Below are 12923 nucleotides of genomic sequence, written 5' to 3' on the forward strand. Positions count from 1 at the left end.
GAGGTCCCAGCAGCACAGAGGATGTCAGGAGAGGAGGGGGCTAATCCTATAGGAGAGGTCCCAGCAGCACAGAGGATGTCAGGAGAGGAGGGGGCTAATCCTATAGGAGAGGTCCCAGCAGCACAGAGGATGTCAGGAGATGAGGGTGCTAATCCTATAGGAGGTCCCAGCAGCACAGAGGATGTCAGGAGAGGAGGGTGCTAATCCTATAGGAGAAGTCCCAGCAGCACAGAGGATGTCAGGAGAGGAGGGTGCTGATCTTTTAGGAGAGGTCACAGCAGCACAGAGGATGTCAGGAGAGGAGGGTGCTGATCTTTTAGGAGATGGTCCCCCTCTTCCCCCCTTATAGATGGTCCCCCTCTTCCCCCCCTTATAGATGGTCCTCCTCTTCCCCCCCTTATAGATGGTCCCCCTCTTCCCCCCCCTTATAGATGGTCCCCCTCTTCCCCCCCCCCTTATAGACAGTCCCCCTCCCGCCCCTCCCTTATAGATGGTCCCCCCCTTATAGATGGTCGCCCTCTTTCCCCCCTCCCTTATAGATGGCCCCCCCTTATAGAAGGTCCCCCTCTTTCCCCCCTCCCTTATAGATGGTCCCCTTCCCCCCCCTATAGATGGTCCCCCTCTTCCCTCTCCTCTCTCCCCCTCCCTTATAGATGGTCCCCCCTTATAGATCGTCCCCCTCTTCCCCCCCCTACCTTATAGATGGTCCCCCTCTCCCCCCTCCCTTATAGATGGTCCCCCTCTTTCCCCTCCCTTATAGATGGTCCCCCTCTTCCCTCCCCCCGTTATAGATGGTCCCCCTCTTCCCTCTCTCCCCCCCCTTATAGATGGTCCCCCTCTCCCCCCCCTTATAGATGGTCCCCCTCTTCCCTCTCTCCCCCCCTTATAGATGGTCCCCCTCTCCCCCCCCCTTATAGATGGTCCCCCTCTCCCCCCCCTTATAGATGGTCCCCCTCTTCCCTCTCTCCCCCCCTTATAGATGGTCCCCCTCTCCCCCCCCTTATAGATGGTCCCCCTCTTCCCTCTCTCCCCCCCTTATAGATGGTCCCCCTCTCCCCCCCCCCTTATAGATGGTCCCCCTCTCCCCCCCCCCTTATAGATGGTCCCCCTCTTCCCCCCCCCCCTTATAGATGGTCCCCCTCTTCCCCCCCCTTATAGATGGTCCCCCTCTCCCCCTCCCTTATAGATGGTCCCCTCTCCCTTATAGATGGTCCCCCTCCCCCCCTTATACATGGTCCCCCTCTCCCCCCTCCCTTATAGATGCCCCCTTATAGATGGTCCCCCTCTTTCCCCCTCCCTTATAGATGGTCCCCCTCTCCCCCCCCCCCTTATAGACAGTCCCCCTCCCGCCCCTCCCTTATAGATGGTCCCCCTCTTTCCCCCTTATAGATGGTCCCCCTCTCCCCCCTCCCTTATAGATGGTCCCCCTCTCCCCCCTCCCTTATAGATGGTCCCCCTCTTTCCCCTCCCTTATAGATGGTCCCCCCCTCCCCCCCCCCCTTATAGATGGTCCCCCTCTTCCCTCTCTCCCCCCCCTTATAGATGGTCCCCCTCTCCCCCCCTTATAGATGCCCCCTTATAGATGGTCCCCCTCTTTCCCCCTCCCTTATAGATGGTCCCCCTCTTTCCCCCTCCCTTATAGATGGTCCCCCTCTTTCCCCCTCCCTTATAGATGGTCCCCCTCTTTCCCCCTCCCTTATAGATGGTCCCCCTCTTCCCCCCCCTTATAGATGGTCCCCCTCTTCCCCCCCCCTTATAGACGGTCCCCCTCCCGCCCCTCCCTTATAGATGGTCCCCCCCTTATAGATGGTCGCCCTCTTTCCCCCCTCCCTTATAGATGGCCCCCCCTTATAGAAGGTCCCCCTCTTTCCCCCCTCCCTTATAGATGGTCCCCTTCCCCCCCCTATAGATGGTCCCCCTCTTCCCTCTCCTCTCTCCCCCTCCCTTATAGATGGTCCCCCCTTATAGATCGTCCCCCTCTTCCCCCCCCCTACCTTATAGATGGTCCCCCTCTCCCCCCTCCCTTATAGATGGTCCCCCTCTTTCCCCTCCCTTATAGATGGTCCCCCTCTTCCCCCCCCCCCGTTATAGATGGTCCCCCTCTTCCCTCTCTCCCCCCCCTTATAGATGGTCCCCCTCTCCCCCCCCTTATAGATGGTCCCCCTCTTCCCTCTCTCCCCCCCTTATAGATGGTCCCCCTCTCCCCCCCCCCTTATAGATGGTCCCCCTCTCCCCCCCCCTTATAGATGGTCCCCCTCTTCCCTCTCTCCCCCCCTTATAGATGGTCCCCCTCTCCCCCCCCCTTATAGATGGTCCCCCTCTTCCCTCTCTCCCCCCCTTATAGATGGTCCCCCTCTCCCCCCCCCTTATAGATGGTCCCCCTCTCCCACCCCCCCCCCTTATAGATGGTCCCCCTCTTCCCCCCCCTTATAGATGGTCCCCCTCTCCCCCTCCCTTATAGATGGTCCCCTCTCCCTTATAGATGGTCCCCCTCCCCCCCTTATACATGGTCCCCCTCTCCCCCCTCCCTTATAGATGCCCCCTTATAGATGGTCCCCCTCTTTCCCCCTCCCTTATAGATGGTCCCCCTCTCCCCCCCCCTTATAGACAGTCCCCCTCCCGCCCCTCCCTTATAGATGGTCCCCCTCTTTCCCCCCTCCCTTATAGATGGTCCCCCCCTTATAGATGGTCCCCCTCTTTCCCCCCCCCATAGATGGTCCCCCTCTTCCCTCTCCCCCTACCTTATAGATGGTCCTCCCCCCCTACCTTATAGATCGTCCCCCTCTTTCCCCCCTCCCTTATAGATGGTCCCCCTCTCCCCCCCCCCCTGCACAGCAGATAAAACAAAAACAAAAAACAGCACACAACTCACCTGCCATCCGTTCCCCCGTCGAGCCTCTCTGGTCTGGTCCCGGCTGATGTGCGGCTGCCCGGGGTGTCCCGTCCTGTCCCCGGCAGCGCGCGCATCAGAGAGCTCCCCGTGCGCCTGTGGCTGTGACTTCCGGCGCACGGGGATCTCTCTGATGCGCGCGCTGCCGGAGACAGGATGGGACACCTCCGGCAGCCGCACATCAGCCGGGGGACTAAGGCTGCATTCCCACGTTCCGTGATCCTGACGGATCACGGACGTGGAATGCATTTACCGGAGTCCCCCCGCGCCCGGACAGCATCTGTAATGAGATGCTGTGAGCGGGGGAGACTGTATTCATAAGCGCCGCGCGGCTGATTTATTACAGCGCGGCGCTTATGAATACAGTCTCCCCTGCTCACAGCATCTCATTACAGATGCTGTCCGGGCGCGGGGGGACTCCGGTACATGGTACGATCAGTGGCGGATTATAATGTGGGCGGCCGCCCGAACCGCTCATATTATAATCTGCCACTGAATGCCGCCCCCATGAAGACAGCTGGTGGCGCCGCCTGAGGCAGACGACTCAGGGCGCCTCATGATTGCGGCGCCCCTGGTGACAGGGGATAAAAAGTGCCAGCGGCACATGGCACAAGCGATCAGCGGTATATAGTATATACCGCTGATCGCTTGTAACGGGACCCCACAGGTGGGGTCCATGATGACTACCCCATGCTCTCCGCTACCTCCGGTGGCAGAGAGCATGCGGTTTTCATTCATTTTTACAACGAGATCACTGTGAACAGATATACTCTGTTCACAGTGATGGCGGCGGCCATCTTGGATCTGATGGCCGCCGCGGGGAGGGGGGGGTTAGTGATCGGGGCACTAGGGGGGCTGGTCTGCGGTCTGATTTTAACTATTTCATCTCCCCCCACCGTGGATTCACGGTGGGGGGAGATGAAATACAGCGGCGGCACCGGCCCATTAGTGACGATCCCGTTCTCATCACAAACCCCCATCAAAGCAGGAACGTATATGTACATTCCTACTGCACGGGGCATGTGCAATAGGAACGTATATATACAGATTGCTGATGTGAAGGGGTTAATGTGGGTAAAGTGCTAGGGGACAAATTGTCTCTTAGGCTGGGTTCACACACAGTATATTTCAGGCAGTATTTGGTCCTCATGTCAGGTCCTCATAGCAACCAAAACCAGGAGTGGATTGAGAGCACAGAAAGGATCTGTTCACATAATGTTGTAATCGAGTGGATGGCCATCATTTAATGGCAAATATTTGCTGTTATCTTAAAACAATGGCTGTTATATTGAAATAACAACATACAAAGTTATAGTAGATGATGTCAGCTCACCTGTTTCTATCCCGAACCGGTTGGTTGGAATGAAGTGGGGTGCACGGATCCTTGGTAGCCAGCCCGCTCAATACAAGAGAAACTCCAGGGAAAAAAATGTGTGAATGGATCCAGCACCCAAAGGAAAGAGGGATATACTGCTAAAAACTTGAACTTTATTTCATCTTGGTTCCATATTGATTGGCTTCTTTGGCCTTTGTTGGACGAAGTACCAGCACTGATAAAGGATACAAATGAATTTTTAAAAACAATTGATACGTGTGTCCTACCACCGGGTGCTTTCTTGGCGTCAATCGACGTAGAAAGCCTGTATACAAACATACCGCAAGCTTTGGGAGTAAAAGTGATAGGTAACATGCTAAATAAACTTAGGAAGAAGTGATAATTTTGTGAATTTTGTTTGTGATTCACTCAAGTTTATTTTAGAAAATAATGCCTTTATCTTTGATGAGATGTGGTAGCAGCAAAAAGATGGTACCGCGATGGGCACACCAGTTGCATGTACCCTAGCTAACCTTTTTCTAGGAGAGTTTGAAAGAATCATGATTTTCAGTACTAGAAACCCGTTCACATTGGCGATAAGCGCTTATTATCGCTATGTGGACGACATATTTATTATATGGAATGATACTCCCAAGGCTTTTGCCGAGTTTGTAAAATACATCAACCAAAATGAATTTAGCATGACATTTACTAGAAAAAAAAAACAATTTAGCCCAGTGGAAATTGAATTTTTAGATACCACTGTAAAAATAATTAACAACAGTTTGTCAGTTAATAGCTATCGTAAACCTACAGCTTGTAACTCATTGTTACACCATACTAGTTACCATCCTCCACATGTAAAAACCGCAGTACCCTATGGGCAATATTTACGCCTAAAACGCATAAACAGTTCTGACGCTATGTATAAAGAAAAAGCAAGGGAACTTACCTGTCGTCTGCTGCAGTGGGGATATCCGGGAAGTGAGCTCCGTGCGGCAAAGGAGAGGGCTTTTGCAAAAGATAGAAAATCCTTATTATATGGAAAAAAGGAAAAGAAAAAACATGATTCTAGATCGTCCAGACAAAACTTCACCTTTACTTTTAAATATAGTCCTATGGCAAAAACCATCAAAGAAGTAATTAATAAAAACTGGTACTTGATCCAAAACGATCCAATACTGTCAGGGCATTTTTCAGAAAAACCCGTAATCGCATATAAAAGATGTAAAAATCTAAAAGACATTCTAGTCCATAGCAAATTCAAAAATAAAAAATCAACACAAGAACATACCTGGTTAAATTCCACAGCGCCTACGGGCATGTTCAGATGCGGCAGTTGTGCGTGGTGCGATCAAGCACTAACCACTAAAACAATTACTTTAGGAGGCATACAATGCGATATTAATGAATTTATCTGCTGCAGAACAAAAGGCGTAGTGTACGCTATTACGTGTACATGCGGCCTTTTTTACATAGGGAAGACCCTACGACCACTACACCGAAGATTTTATGAGCATATTTATGCAATAAAAAAAGTACAATGAGAATTATTGAACATGTTAATTTACATCATAATGCAGATACTACCTGTCTTAAATTTACAGGGCTAAAAAGAGTTTACAATAAAGCAGGACGTGATGTAAACACTGAACTATTAAAAATTGAAGCACGTCTAATTATGGCAACAGGAGCGCAAGGGAGCAGCGGCCTGAATGAAAGGATAGAGCTGGGAATGTTTATATAGAATTACATTACTGTATAATTGTAGTCACAGACATTGAACCTAACTTACAATGATTTTTTATATTGTTTTTATATGTATAAAGGTTGAATGACCTCTTTGTGATACGCCCACCCGTATACGTCACTTCGGGCATTTACCCGAGACCTGCGGGAGGGGCTTTCATCTGACGAAGCGCGCATGCGCGCGAAATGGCCGTCATGAGAATGTTGTTTGTGTAGGGATGTAGCATCTGCCGTCCTGCAGGACTAACTTCCATGTTTTAATCCACCACGAAATAAAGACAACTTGCATCAGAGCGGTGAGTGCTTTCAGCTTCTTTCACTATATTGTTTGCATTGGTTAAAAGCTGTGATACACTCCTAGGAGTGCAAAGGCTGGACGACGTGTTTTACGCATGCACGCTTAATCATGTCTGAGCATGCGCGAAACGCGTCATCCAGCCTTTGCACTCCTAGGAGTGTAGCACAGCTTTTAACCCCTTAAGGACAGAGCTTGAAATGGCCTTAATGACAGAGACAAATTTTATGAATATGACCAGTGTCACTTTATTCTTTAATAACTTCGGGATGCTTTTACCTATCCGGCTGATTCTGAGACTGTTTTCTCGTGACATATTGTACTTTACATTTCTGGTAAATTGGAGTCGATACTCATAATGAATCTTTATGAAAAAAACCCAAATAATGTGAAAAAATGTGAAAAACTGCATTTTTCCAACTTTGAAACTTTTTTGCGTATACAGAAATTGGCTATACCACATAAATTATATATTAAATAGCATTAGCAACATGTCTACTTTAAGTTGGCGGCATTTATTAAACGATCTTTCATTTTTTTTAGACGATAGGAAGCTTAAAACATTAGCAGCAAATTTCCAAATTTTCAGTAAAATTTCAAAATCAGATATTTTTAGGGACCTGTTCAGGTTTAAAGTGTATTTGAGGGGCCTGTATGTTAGAAAGCCCCACAAAGCACCCAATTTCAGAAACTGCACCCCCCACACTCTGCAAAAGCATATCCAGAAAGTGTTTTAACCCTTTAGGGGAGTCACAGAAATAAAAGCTAAGTGTGTAAGAAATTTGAAAATTTTAATTTTCTGTGCAGAGATTTTATTGTAATCCAATATTTTTCATAATTATAAACCTATTACCAGAGAAATGCACCCCAATAATTATTGCCCCGTTTCTGCAGTTTATAGAAATACCCCATATGTAGCCCTATTGCGCTATTTGACGCAACCACAAGCCTCAGATACAAAGGAGCGCCTAGTGAATTTCAATGCCTCCGTTATATTTGGTCATTTCTGACTGTACCACTTCAGGTTGGCAGAGGCTCTGGGGTGCCAAAACCTAAAAAACACCCCTAAAGGGACACCATTTAGAAAACTTCACCCCTCAAGGAATGTAACAAGGGGTGCAGTGAGCATTTGGACCCCACAGGTGCTTCACAGATTTTCCGAACAATATGGCGTGAAAAAAGAAAAATTTATTTTTTACACTAAAATGCTGTTCTAGCCTTCAATTTTTCATTTTCTTAAAGGAATAAGAGAAAAAAAAAGACACAATGTGTAGCGCAGTTTCTCCCGAGTACGGAAATACCCCACATGTGGCGATAAAGTGCCAAGCGGGCGCAGGACGAGCCTCCAAAGGGAAGGAGCGCCAATTGGCTTTTGGAAGCTGAATTTCACTGGAAAGGATTTCAAGGGCCATGTCGCATTTACAGAGCCCTCGTGCTGCCAAGACACTGGAAACCCCCACAAGTGACCCCATTCTGGAAACTACACCCCTCAAGGAATCTAACAAGGGGCACAGTGAGCATATGGACAACACTGGTGACGGGCACAAATGTGGAACAATGTGACGTAAAAGTAAAAAATTTAATTTTTTCACTTTCATGGCACAAATGTGCCCGTCATCAAGGGGTCCATATCCTCACTGCACCCCTTGTTAGATTCCCTGAGGGCTGCAGTTTCCAGAATGGGGTCACTTGTGGGGGGTTTCCAGTGTTTTGGCAGCACGAGGGCTCTGTAAATGCGACATGGCGTTCATCATCCATTCTAGCCAAATCCAACCTCCAAAATCCAAATGGCGCTCCTTCCCTTCGGAGGCTTGCCCTGCGCCCACATGGCGCTTTATGTCCACATGTGGGGTATTTACGGACTCGGGGGAAATTGCTCTACACATATTGTGTGTTTTTTTCTCTTTTAACCCCTTGTGAAAATGATAAATTCAAGGCTAAACCAACATTATAGTGTAAAAAATGAAAGATTTCATTTTCACGCCACATTGTTCCACATTTGTGCCCATCACCAGTGGGGTCCATATGCTCACTACACCCCTTGTTACATTCCTTGAGGGGTGTAGTTTCCATAATGGGGTCACTTGTGGGGGGTTTCAACTGTCTTGGCAACACAGAGGCCTTTTAAATGCAACATGGCCCCTCGAAATCCATTCCATTCAAATCCAGCCTTCAAAAACGAAATGGCGCTCCTTCCCTTCGGAGGCTTACCCTGCACCCGCATGGCGCTTTATGTCCACATGTGGGGTATTTCCGTACTCAGGGGAAATTGCTCTACACATTTATTGTTTTTTTTATCTTTTAGCCCCTTGTGAAAATGAAAAAATCATGACAAGATTAATGAGTAAAAACTTTACAAAAATTACACTAAATGTTGGTCTAGCCTTGATTTTTTCCATTTCCACAAGGGGTTAAAAAAGAAAATGAACACAAAACGTGTAGGGTAGTTTCCCCTGATTACGAAAATACCCCACATGTGGGCATAATGTGCCATATGGGCACAGGGCAAGCCACCAAAGGGACAGAGCGCCATTTAGAGGCTGGAATGGAGGATAGAGGCCATGTCGCAATTACAAAGCTCCTGTGCTGCCAGGTCAGTAGAAACCCCCGACAAGTGACCCCATTCTGGAAACTACACCCCATAAGGAATCTAACAAGGGGTGCAGTGAGGATATGGACCCCACTGGTGAGTCACTTACGTAGAACATATGCCGAGAAAATAAAAAATACCATTTTTTTTTCATTTTCACGTCCCAAATGTGGCCGTCACCAGGGGGCCATATCCCCGCTGCCCCCCTTGTTAGATTCCTTATGGGGTGTAGTTTCCAGAATGGGGTCACTTGTGGGGGGTTTCTACTGTCCTGGCCGCACAGAGGCTTTGTAATTGCATCATGGCATCCTCTAATGGGAATGGCGGCCATACCTACTTAGCTGGGGAAAAGGGACAATTCTAATTTATTTGGGGGTATTAGGCCAATTATAAGTTTATAAGGTTGAAAATGACAGGTGTCCATCAAATTCAACCTGTATTGACCCAGAGGAAGGCAAAAAACCCTCGTGAGGCAGACGACAGTAGCCTCATCACAGGGGAAAAATTCCTTCCCGACTCCATAATGGCGATCAGAATAATCCCTGGATCAACGTGACCCCTGAAATAGGAATAAGGGACAGAATTTAGATAATGTAGAACCCCGATGACGTGTGGTGCGCCTTGGAGCGATCCAGTATGCAGAGGCCGGGGGGATCAGGACAGGTGTCACACTGGAAAATGGTGTCCTTCCTGATCCCCCTGTTACGCCACACTCTGCACTTCTTCTGGGGTCTCCCGTTCTCCAGTGTGGGCGACGTCACCTGGAAAATGTTGTCCTGGTGCGATACGGGGTCCCTCATATCCAGAAGCGCTGGGTCCGCTCCATGGCTGCTAAATATTAGGGTTCTATTACTACTTCTGATATTTTCGTATCGTGCCGCAAGCTACAGTAGCTCGGGCAGCGAGGGACCAGAAGAGGGGGGTGCTGGTATAAGAGTTATCCCCATACAGGTGGTGACCTTTATCCAGCAGTGGGAAGATCAGTTCCCGGACGATCTTCCCACTTGTTCCGAGGATGGGGGGGGGGAGGGGGCATCTGGGGGCTGGATTCGGGTGTCCCTTTCTACATACACTCTAATGGTACATGCACACTGCGGAATCGCGACAGATAACCCTTCGTGCATTCCGCAGTTGGCACCCGCCGGCGGACTGATGCAGGCGCACGTCTCCATCCGTGTCATAGACTCCATTCTATGCAAGGGCGGATTCCGCTCTCCGTCCAACGTGTTCATTCTTTGGATGGACGGCGGAATCCGCCTGTGCATAACATGGAGTCTATGACACGGGTAGAGACATGCGCCCGCATCAGTCCGCCAGCGGGTGCCAGCTGCGGAATGCACGAAGGGTTATCCTTCGCCATTCCGCAGTGTGCACGTACCCTGGATCTGTAAGTGTACCCTGAGGTACGCTCACAGAGTTTGGAGAATTTCACGCCATACCGTGATCTCTTATCGGGACGGTACTGGCGGAAAAGACGTGTCTGGGGGCAGCGTACGCTACGCTACCCCCAGATACGTCATTGGATGATGAGGATGATGAGGATGAATGGAGGAAAGAAGGATCCCTCCCATTCATCCTCACTGGCTGTTTCGGTGTCGGAGGCAATAATAACGTATCCCTCTGACGCCGAAAACACCCTGGGGGCCATCTTTATACGGGGATTGATATATGGGGTATGTATTGGTGTAGTGTCAAACTTTATTCAATGTAGTGTGGTGTAATGTAGTGTTTTTTACGTGTTTTTTTTACAGTAAGTATAAAAAAAAAACCTACGCCAACAAAGGAGTTGCTGATAAATGCCGCACTTATGTGCGGCACTTATCAGCAGACCGTGGCAGTAGAATATAGAAAAAAACCACCCTACGCCAAAAAGGAGGAGTTGCTGATTAGCAGCGCACTTTCGTGCGATGCTGATCAACACTCAGCGGCGATAGGGTGCGGAAAATAGAAAAAAAAAAATTTGGAAAAAAAAAAAAAAACTTTTTCTACATTCTGAACATCCCTATAGTGGCTGATACGTGTATTACACATATCAGCCGCTAGAGGGCAGCAGAGCGCAAATTCCGGAAAATGACGAGGCTGGAGCCGAAAATAGCCGAGAGAAGACGACGGGGACCGCCGGAAAGATCCGAAGACCGAACGGAAAGATGGAGGACGCCGCGAACCCGGAAGACGCCGATCAGGAGCCCGGGACAGGTGAGTAATGTACAAATACCTGCTCTGGACCCCTCTGCTACCTAGCTGAGGGGTCCAGGGCAGGTATTTATTATTTTGTGGGACTCTGATCGCTGTGCCACCGGCCCGGTCGCCGTGAACGGCCGGCCGTTCACGGCGATCGGCCCGGTGGCACGGTGACCACCATTACTTTTTACAGTAATGGCGGTCGGTGCCGTCCTCGGACAGCACCGACCGCCATTTTTTCCGGGTCACCGATGACCCGGAAAGGTTCCGATCGCCGCTATTGGCTGATCTGAATTGATCAGCCTATAGCGGCGATCGTAAGCACGGGGGGTGTTAACCACCCCCCGTGCCGAGAAGCTAAGATGGCCTGCTATGATTTATAGCAGGCCATCTTCCCCGATCGCTGTGTGCGAACACGCAGCGATCGGGGAAACATCAGGCGTAAATTTACGCCCTGATGCGCCAAGTACCAGGGCGCGAGGGCGTAAGTTTACGCCCGATGTCGTTAAGGGGTTAACCAAGATGAAATAAAGTTCAAGTTTTTAGCAGTATATCCCTCTTTCTTTTGGGAGTGCTAGATCCATTCACACATTTTTTTTCCCTGAAGTTTCTCTTGTGTTGTATGGAAATAATGGCAGTTATTTACCGTTATATGACGGCCATCCACTCAATTTCAACATTGTGTTAACAGAGCCTTTCTGTGTTTTCAATCCACTTCTTTTTTTTGGTTGCTATGAGGACCTGACATGAGGACCAAATACTGCCTGAAATATATTGTGTGTGAACCCAGCCTTAAAGTGCGTCATCTGCATGCTACACAGCGTATTCCTCCATCCAATATCTCTCTGAGTAGTGCATCTTGTCGCAGTATGTTCACATTTCGCTGTATTATTTTAGTGATCTCCTTGTATTCCATAGAGAAACGAGTGGAGAAAGTGATTGATGTTTGTGATGTTGATTCTTCCTTCCGTTCTTTCTTCTTTAACAGATCTGATATGTGTTTAGTTTGTACTATTTTTTTTGCTCTTTCTAGATGCTATTTTTTGTAACCCCATTTTTTTTCCATACGTGCACAAGCTTCTTTGGATTGCTTGGAATATGTGTCAGGTTGCGAGCAAGCTCGCTTAATACGCGTAAGCTCACCTACTGGTATTGCTTTTACCATATGTGAAGGGTGATTACTTTCAGCATGCAATATTGTGTTGCCCGCGGTGGGCTTGCGAAATAGGGACGTATGGACTGTACCGATACTGAAATCCGCTACTAGGCAGATGTCCAGAAATGAGAAACATGTTGGATGCGTAGTGTGGGTGAATTTCAAATTATTATAGTTATTATTACAGTACTCCAAGAAATTCATCATGTCAGATTCCCTTCCCTGCCGTACGATGAGCACGTCATCTATAAAACAACCGTACCACCGTATGGCAGAGGAGAATGGATTGGAGCTGGTAAATATAAACTTTTCCTCTCACCACGCAACAAAAAGTCCAGCTAGGGTTGGTGAGAACTTAGCCCCCATAGGGGCGCCCCTAATTTGCAGAAAAAAAATTCATTGTTAAAAAAAATAATAATTGTGCTTTAAGAGGAAAGATGTTACTTCCAAGATGTACTCCCTTAGTTCGCAGCTATAATTGCTATATCTATACAAGTGGCCACTATCACAAAACATAGACATCGCATTATAATGTGAACTAACTGCTAGACAACTAACTGCTAGACTGCTAGGGTAGTGCAATCACATAGTCAGATCGCTAATTGCAAGCACCCATCCCACTTGCAAACACTTGCACTGAGAACATTTTCATTGGTCGTAACTTGCTTTTAATCTTATGTCTGTATGCCAACCACTAGATCATGACTAAGCGTGCATGCGCGAAACTCGTCGATCTGTCCATGCAGC

General features: G+C 48.6%; 1 protein-coding gene and 1 long non-coding RNA gene across 3 annotated transcripts in view; one reads left to right on the forward strand and one right to left on the reverse strand.

The window, feature by feature from the left end:
- TPK1 (thiamin pyrophosphokinase 1) overlaps positions 1-12923 on the forward strand; it is a 429239-nt gene that overhangs the window by 389386 nt on the left and 26930 nt on the right. The window lies entirely within an intron of this gene.
- The window catches only part of LOC138783560 (uncharacterized), an 82969-nt gene that overhangs the window by 47612 nt on the left and 22434 nt on the right, over positions 1-12923 (reverse strand). Inside the window, exons 2-3 of the long non-coding RNA XR_011361711.1 lie at positions 5158-5238; positions 4224-4440 (exon numbers count right to left, since the gene is read on the reverse strand). This is a non-coding gene — a long non-coding RNA (uncharacterized lncRNA). The remainder of the gene's footprint in view (positions 1-4223; positions 4441-5157; positions 5239-12923) is intronic.

The sequence above is a fragment of the Dendropsophus ebraccatus genome, chromosome 2 (genome assembly GCF_027789765.1).
Source record: "Dendropsophus ebraccatus isolate aDenEbr1 chromosome 2, aDenEbr1.pat, whole genome shotgun sequence".
NCBI classification, from domain to species: Eukaryota; Metazoa; Chordata; class Amphibia; order Anura; family Hylidae; genus Dendropsophus; species Dendropsophus ebraccatus.